Source organism: Rhinopithecus bieti, unplaced genomic scaffold, assembly GCF_001698545.2.
Source record: "Rhinopithecus bieti isolate Rb0 unplaced genomic scaffold, ASM169854v2 scaffold_4919, whole genome shotgun sequence".
Taxonomy (NCBI): domain Eukaryota; kingdom Metazoa; phylum Chordata; class Mammalia; order Primates; family Cercopithecidae; genus Rhinopithecus; species Rhinopithecus bieti.
The window spans coordinates 1,005,653-1,013,056 of NW_016804647.1; positions in this window are offsets into that span (position 1 = coordinate 1,005,653).

Below are 7,404 nucleotides of genomic sequence, written 5' to 3' on the forward strand. Positions count from 1 at the left end.
CCTGGGCGACAGAGCGAGACTCCGTCTCAAAAAAATAAATAAATAAATAAATAAATAAATAAATAAATAAATAAAATAAAATAAAATAATAAATGGCAAGGAGTTCTATGTATCAGAAATTTCTTTACGGCAATTTAAGAAATAAAATTGTCATTCTGAAAAGTGATACATACCTATATCAATGATAGCCCACATAAATGAAGGCCATGTTTATCTGCTAATTCAGTGAATCTTATTACTAAAGAGGTAGTGGCTATTCTGTGTTGGGACTCATTTAAATATAGAGATCTCTAAAAATATAAATATCCTCCCTACATAAAACTCTTCAACGCAGGCCTTCCTGCCCAAACTCCCAACAATCTTCCCTCTCAGCAGAATTTATCGTCTCAGGATTTTTCCACAACTGTCCCATGAGGAGGACACGTCGCACTCTATTTTGTAAGCTTTTTATTTGTCTTGCTCCCCAAAAGAGAGTGAGATTTGAGAGAAGGCAGGAACTATAACTTACATAAAAACATCAATAATGATTGATGATAAGAAGTAGCAGCAGCAGAAGCATCGATAGCGTTTCCCCATTCCCCAATTCCTGCCCCAAGCACAAAGCTGCCTCATTATGTCCTGAAGTCCCAGCATCCAGGTGGGTGGCAGTGGGAGTCCTCCTTCTCAGGAGATGTTCCACCGGCCTGCTACCTGCCGCAGTGTTTGCCTTGTAACTAGACCACTCTGTACTCAGGAGCTAGAGGCAAGTTACTATTTCTGCAGTGACATTTTCTTATTTCTTGGCTGTCAAAAACAGAGGCTGTTCAGGTAGCAGTCCTCACGCTCTTGAGTAAGAGAAGAAAGTGCTGTATTTGTAGTGAAAGGGGTGCTGGTTCAGTGCTAGCAGGATTTTCCAATTGAAGGGGTCAAGGAACATGGGCAGATTGAACGAGCACAATTCTCAGTTTCATTATATTTATATGATGATTGTAGCTACTTATTAGTTATTTATAACCCACCACAGCCAGCACAGTGGCTCATGCCTGTAATCCCAGCACTTCGAGAGGCTGAGGCAGGAGGATCAGTTAAGCCCATGAGATGGAGACCTATGGGCAACATAGTGAGACCTTGTCTCTACATTTTTTTTTTTAATTAGCCAGGCATGGTGGCATGCACCTGTAGTCTCAGCTACTCTGGAGGCTGACGTGGGAGAACGGCTTAAGCCCAGGAGGTGGAGGTTGCCACGAGTCAAAATCACTGCACTCCAACCTGGGCCACAAACTGAGACCCTGTCTCAAAAAATAATAAATAAATAACTCACCCCATTCTAAGCAGGAGTATGATGAAAGACATACAATAAAAAAGTTGGAAATAAATCAATCAGTGAGTAGTGGAAAAGAAGAAATGATTGTCCATACCATAAACCCAGTGTGAGGCTAATCCGAAAATTAGATTAAATACATAGTAGATTTTTCTATGACAAGCATCATCTTTGCTAACACTGCTATTGCTTAACAAATACCAGCATCACTCTGCAAACTAAAGAAATTAAGATATAAATATTAGCAATTTATCCCCTGGTCACCTTTCACTTCTAAGTGCTAGTTGGATTACAAAACTGCCTAGATACTTTGCAGGTCGTTGAAAAGACACTGGGGGTTTTGGGTGGAGGATAAAATAGAATTTTTCCGACAGCATTCTGAGAAGCAGCAACTGACAGACAGGTGACTCTTCATCAGTCGGGAGTGGGCTAGGATGCTGAGACAAGAAGGAGAAAGGAGATGGAGGATGTACGTGTGGAGCAATGGGCCGTGTCAGATAAAGCCCTCCTTCAAGAGATCCCACCCGAATAGAAGAACTTTTTTAAAAAAAATATGGAATATGAATCATATGTATTTATCTCAGTAACCACTAGTGAATATGTGCTTCAGAGTCCCTAGGGTAAAATCCCAGGACCATCCCCTTTTCCCTTACCAAAAATGTAAGTAGGTTCATGAGCAACCTCTCTTGGTAATCCTGGCCAATGTTTCAGAGACTGTACTTGACTTAGAGGCTCTATTGACACTCTTTTGTATATAAAAACGTATACCCAAAGTCTCTCTGAAGGGGCATAGTCATGCCAGAAAGAGCATGAGGTATATATCCACAAAGCCCTGGCCAGAATCCCAGCTCCACCACCACTGAGTCTCCTGTGCCCATAGCATGGTTGTTTTACCTTTTCCCTGACCAATTTTCTTTTCTGTGTAATGCAAATTGCAATATTTCTCATGTAGGATTATAAGGGGATTGGAGGTAAGGTATTTAAGGTGTCTGTCACAAGATAGGTGATTATAAAATGGTTTACATTATTAGTTCCTTGTACCTGCACAATTTTGCTATAGGTAGGAAGAGAATGTTTTCAATCCCTACATGTCAGAGAAATGGAAACCAGACTTGCCTTAAAAACTATCTGGATGCTCACACCATGGGTGTTCATAAGAAACTTCTGAGTTGATTCACAAAGTGAGTTCATTTTAACCTGGTAAATGTTTGATCCTATTTTTATAGGTAACAGGAACAAATGGTCACTTCCTGTAAAACAACACAGAAATAATACTCTGGTTGAGAGTGTTCGAGTAAACAATGAAATGCCTAAATCTATACCCCCCCCAACACACAGGAACACACACACACACACACACACACACACACACAGCAATCGCCAGGCTAATATCAGGATTAGGTTCGAAGACACGAGAACTCAGACAGTTCTGCCTTTTGAGGCAACATAAAGGTGGTCAGCCCGAGAGTCAGTTCAGTCAGGGTTCCTGGGGGAAACTCCAGAATCATGTCTGAGAGACGTACTAACACAGGGCAAAAGGCTAGGAGCAAGACTGAAATTAGGTTGTCACTGGAGAGCTCAGGCTCATGTAGGGTGGGATGGAATGAGACCAACTCTGGCCAAGGTAGGAGGGTCCTGGCTGATTCCTCTCAACCATCTGCAGTGGTTTTGTGGCCTTGCTCACATGCCAGAAGCAGAGCAGACAGAGAGCCGATGGCAGCCCTGGTCATTCTTGATATTTTATCTGCATTCTTCATTGGACTGGAATGCTCTCCTCCCTCGTGTGTCTACCTGTGTCTGTGAAGTGTGTGCATGAGCACGTGTATCTGAGTCTGTATCTGTGTGACTGGGTGTGTCTTTGGGCATACGACAATTTCTTTTCCCAAGTTAGTGTGCCTTGTGCTGAAAGTCATGTGAAGTGTCAGTAAACAGACCTGCTAAGAGATGACAGAGTGGCTGTTCTCACCCATAAATGGTGTTGCTAGAGGACATGGGGAGACTTCTTGCTTAAGGTGCTTTGGTTAGAAGCATGTAAATTCACTGTTTTTGAAATGTAAGTTTCAGACAGGGACTGGTAAAATAACGTCCAGCCTCTCTCACACTGTCCCTTCCCCACCTAGGTGCCCAAGGACCGTGAATAAAGCTCCTACTGTGCACTGCTTTGCTATCTGGAATCCCTTAAGCGAGAACTGTATCTTTTCCAGCGCAGCTCATCCGTGCTCATTTGTCTCATTCCTTGGTGTCAATTTCACCTTCTGCCGCCATTAAGGTCCAAATGGGCAGCAGGGCACCTCTGCACACTCTGATTATGTTAATAACGGCTTGCTGACTGCACTAATGGGGTCATTATCGCCCCTCATGACCATGGGGTGCAAATCGCCACTTTAACATCATCATTCCTGTCCTAATCGATCACTGTCCTTCACACCAGCCATTCTGAGAACCCAAAAAACTCTCCCTAAAAAGGAGGCTTTGTGCCTGTGCTTCCAGGAAGCATTCAGAGATGAAAGCATGGGGGACTGAGGGCAACATGCCTGACAGAGATTACAGCAAGTTAGGGAAGAGAGAAGGCCCTCTGGCAAGGTTTTGAGATGCAAGGAGTGAAACTAATTCATGGGTAAAGGATCCTGACATGAAATTGGAGCTGGTGCAGTGTGCACACTCTGGCTTATCTAGGTGACAGAGGGCCGGCCTGGGAGCTAGGGACCTGTCTTCTGCTCCAGCAGCTCTGGCTGGACTACACAAAATTAATGGGCCTTCACATTTCCATTTGCAGCATGAGAATAGTGAAAAGAGCAGTCAGTCAGGTTGGGGTCAGTGCAAAGTCAAACCTCCAAGCAGATAATTCAGTAGCCACAAGGAGACCAACTGCAAAGTCCCAAATGTGTCTGGTGTTGACAACCTTCTCTTAGATCCCACTACATAACCAAAGCTTATGAATTCAACCTCCATGTTCCCAGCACCAGGCTCCCATCCTTATTAGCTCCGTGGCTTTGAGCAAGTTGCTTAATCTTGCCAAAGCTTAGTCTCCTCATCCCTAAAAAGAAAAATTAAATTATTGACCCCATAAGACTGAAATGTTAAGCCCTATTCCCAAACCTTATACATGGTAAAGGCCCAACCAGTGGCCATTGATATTACCTATATCTACAGACTTGGATGTAAGTTTGAGGCATCTTGCACTATGATATCCCAGCATCACCGTGTCTGCTAACCAGTCAGAGTTTTCCAGTCTACAGGACTCGACATGACCATTTTTAAGAACTCAATCAACATATTATTAAACTGAGTGGATGGAATCAACCACATGGCATTTATGAATACAGTATCAATTTCTTTACAGACTTTAGAAACTGATTTGACTCTATTTGTCTCTGGGAGAGAGCTAAATTTCACCTTCCAAAAAAAAGTTGGGCAGCCCTCAGAATGTATTATGAATAGGTCTTTGATGTATAAAGTCTAATTTTCTTTAGTGCATTTGTCAAAAGATTTCGCCATGTGTGTCTTGTGCAGGACTTGGCTGTTGTAACCCTCTCAGCCTTCCATGCAGGAGGAGTATTTTTCCTGATGCTTTCTCTTGATAGGTCTTGGGATGATCATATTTGACTGATGTGTTAGTGTTCTTACTTTAACTCTTGCACTATGAACTTTATATCATGTTTTACTTCCCAGCATATTAATGCTCTGGACTTCATGTGCAGATGGAGTGATGCCATGAAACTCAGCCCTGTCAGCCAATTAGGATTCATCTGACAAGCGACACTTTGTCTTTTGTCTGCTAGCCCGGGAATGGCGAAAAGACAGCATCTTGTTTGCCTTTCCAAAAATACACCTCCATAGAATAGAAATTACATATGTTTTTGCTGGCTTAAGCATAGTATGGATTTATTATGTGGGAAAGATAGATGAGAGAATTTTTTTTTTTTTTTTTTTTTTACCGTGCTGGGAAGGCTTTAAAATTACTTACTGTCCTCATTATCATTAGGAAGCAGGCATTATCTGATCTATCTCTCCAGTTTTTTATGGTAAAACTCTATTTTAAGATTCATAATTTTTAAGACTGCCTTCCCCTGAATGGAATATGCAGGCTGCATGGGGAGGAGTGATACCTGATGGGGCATCCGACTGCCATCCCAAAAGCATACTTGAAAAGTTGAGAAAACATTTTCTAGCAGGATGTGAAAATTGAGTCCTGAACAGAGTGGATACTGCTCAGAAGAATATTTGCGAAGGAATGGCTGCTGAATTTATGTAGCGTGAACAGTTAAAGTAAAAATTCAAATCCTTATCTTTGGGGTCATGGTGATTAATTTCCATTCCAAACATAACACTTCTTATAGGCAAGAAATCCAGTAAATATTCCCCTGTGACCAACAACCCCGTGAGCTGTTGGCAGAATTAATAAAGCTGTCAGGATTTCTTTGGGATATTGCACGTCTCCCTGTATGTCATTTAATTGTGAAGTGTAAATATGCATATGGTCCATCAGGAAGACTAAATATATTAGTCTTTAGGGCTTCAGCTCCTGTTTCTATACTCATTTATCAATTTTGATTAAATTAGGGGAGAACATTTTGATACAAAAATATATAAAATTTATGTAGCTTTCTAGGAGAATGACTTGCATTGTTTATACAGCATAAGCATCTGGGGAGAAATATATATTTTTCTAATATGCAGCTTTGGAAAATATAAAACGTTCTGTATAGAAGATTATGTTCACAGCTTGGGAGAATTTGGGGAAAATGCTCCTGGCAAGCAAACTGTTTTTAAGAAGGGAAAGTTGAAAACCAGGAGCAGAGGGAAAACATGACGCAACTTCTGGTTTCTCGAACTTTAAAATATGCAGCTTCCGAGGCTGACTCACAATCCAAGTGAGACCTTTGTCAGAAGTGTCTGAGTATGCAGAGGGAGGGGTGCAGATGGAGTGAGAACACTTATGGTAATGTCAGGATCCAGCTCAATATTTCAAAGCAATGCTTTCTGTACAAGCAAAGCACATTTACAAGGGGATTGGCCTTGACTGTGTGAACCCAGGGTTATCTTTGGACCAATAGACACTGGCAAAGCCAGGAATCAGTCAGTGGTTTGTGACTGTCCACATTGGTTTTGCTTTGAAACAGTCAAAGAGGAGAACTGCCATTTAATAGAGTAGCAAGAAATGTGTGAGCGACTGTAATTGGACATTAGTAAAATCCAAGGGTGAGTTTGTTGTTGTGTTGTTTTGTTGTGTTTTTCCTTCCCTTTGAGTATCGATTTGTAAATGGATGTACTGACCACTTTGTATATGTTCTGTGTTGTACAGATATTATAAAGTTAAATTCCAGCAAAAGATAGATATGAATGTCCCCCTTTTACAGAGGAAGGATCATGTTCATAGAGATTAAGGAATCTACCCCAACCCTACAGTGAGGTAGTGCTCTTCTGACCAAGATGGGGCCTGGGGCCAAACTGTAAATAGAGGCCCACCTACCATATGCTCACTTATGTAAATGTTATAAATGATGCTACCAAACTTAAATAATTTGTGTTCTCTACTCCTTTGTTAACAAGTATACTTTCACAGCAATGTGGAAGTCTAGGGTGAAATCAGAACAATACGTGATACACATCACCACCACCCATTCAACATCTGACTCCATCCTTCACGTCATTAGGGGCCAAGCTTACATTTCCGGGTTGCCCATACTGCCCCAGTGTCCACGCCTTGGTCCCATAGGTGCCCACACTGGTCTTGTGGCCTGGCCTATTTTCACTGGGAGAGTCCTTCACAGGCCCAGAAATGAGCTTAGAGCCATTTGGTCAGGAAATTCTGAAGTCTGGATGCATGAAACATGCTGTAGACCAGAATGAGAGGGTTGGGTGGAAAGGCAGGGGGAGGGCAGGCTTCCAAATTCGCTCACAGCCTGCCAGGACCCCTGAGTGCCCATGGCATGGGGAAACAGCAGCAACACCCAAAGGAGGACCAAAACAGGGGCGCTTTAAAGCAGGAAGCCAGGAGAGTCCCTCCTGCTCCCCACCACCCCTCTAAGGGAAATACTACCACCTGGGCATTGTGAATGAAAGTAAGTACATTCAACTCAGGATCACGGGACTCAAACCTG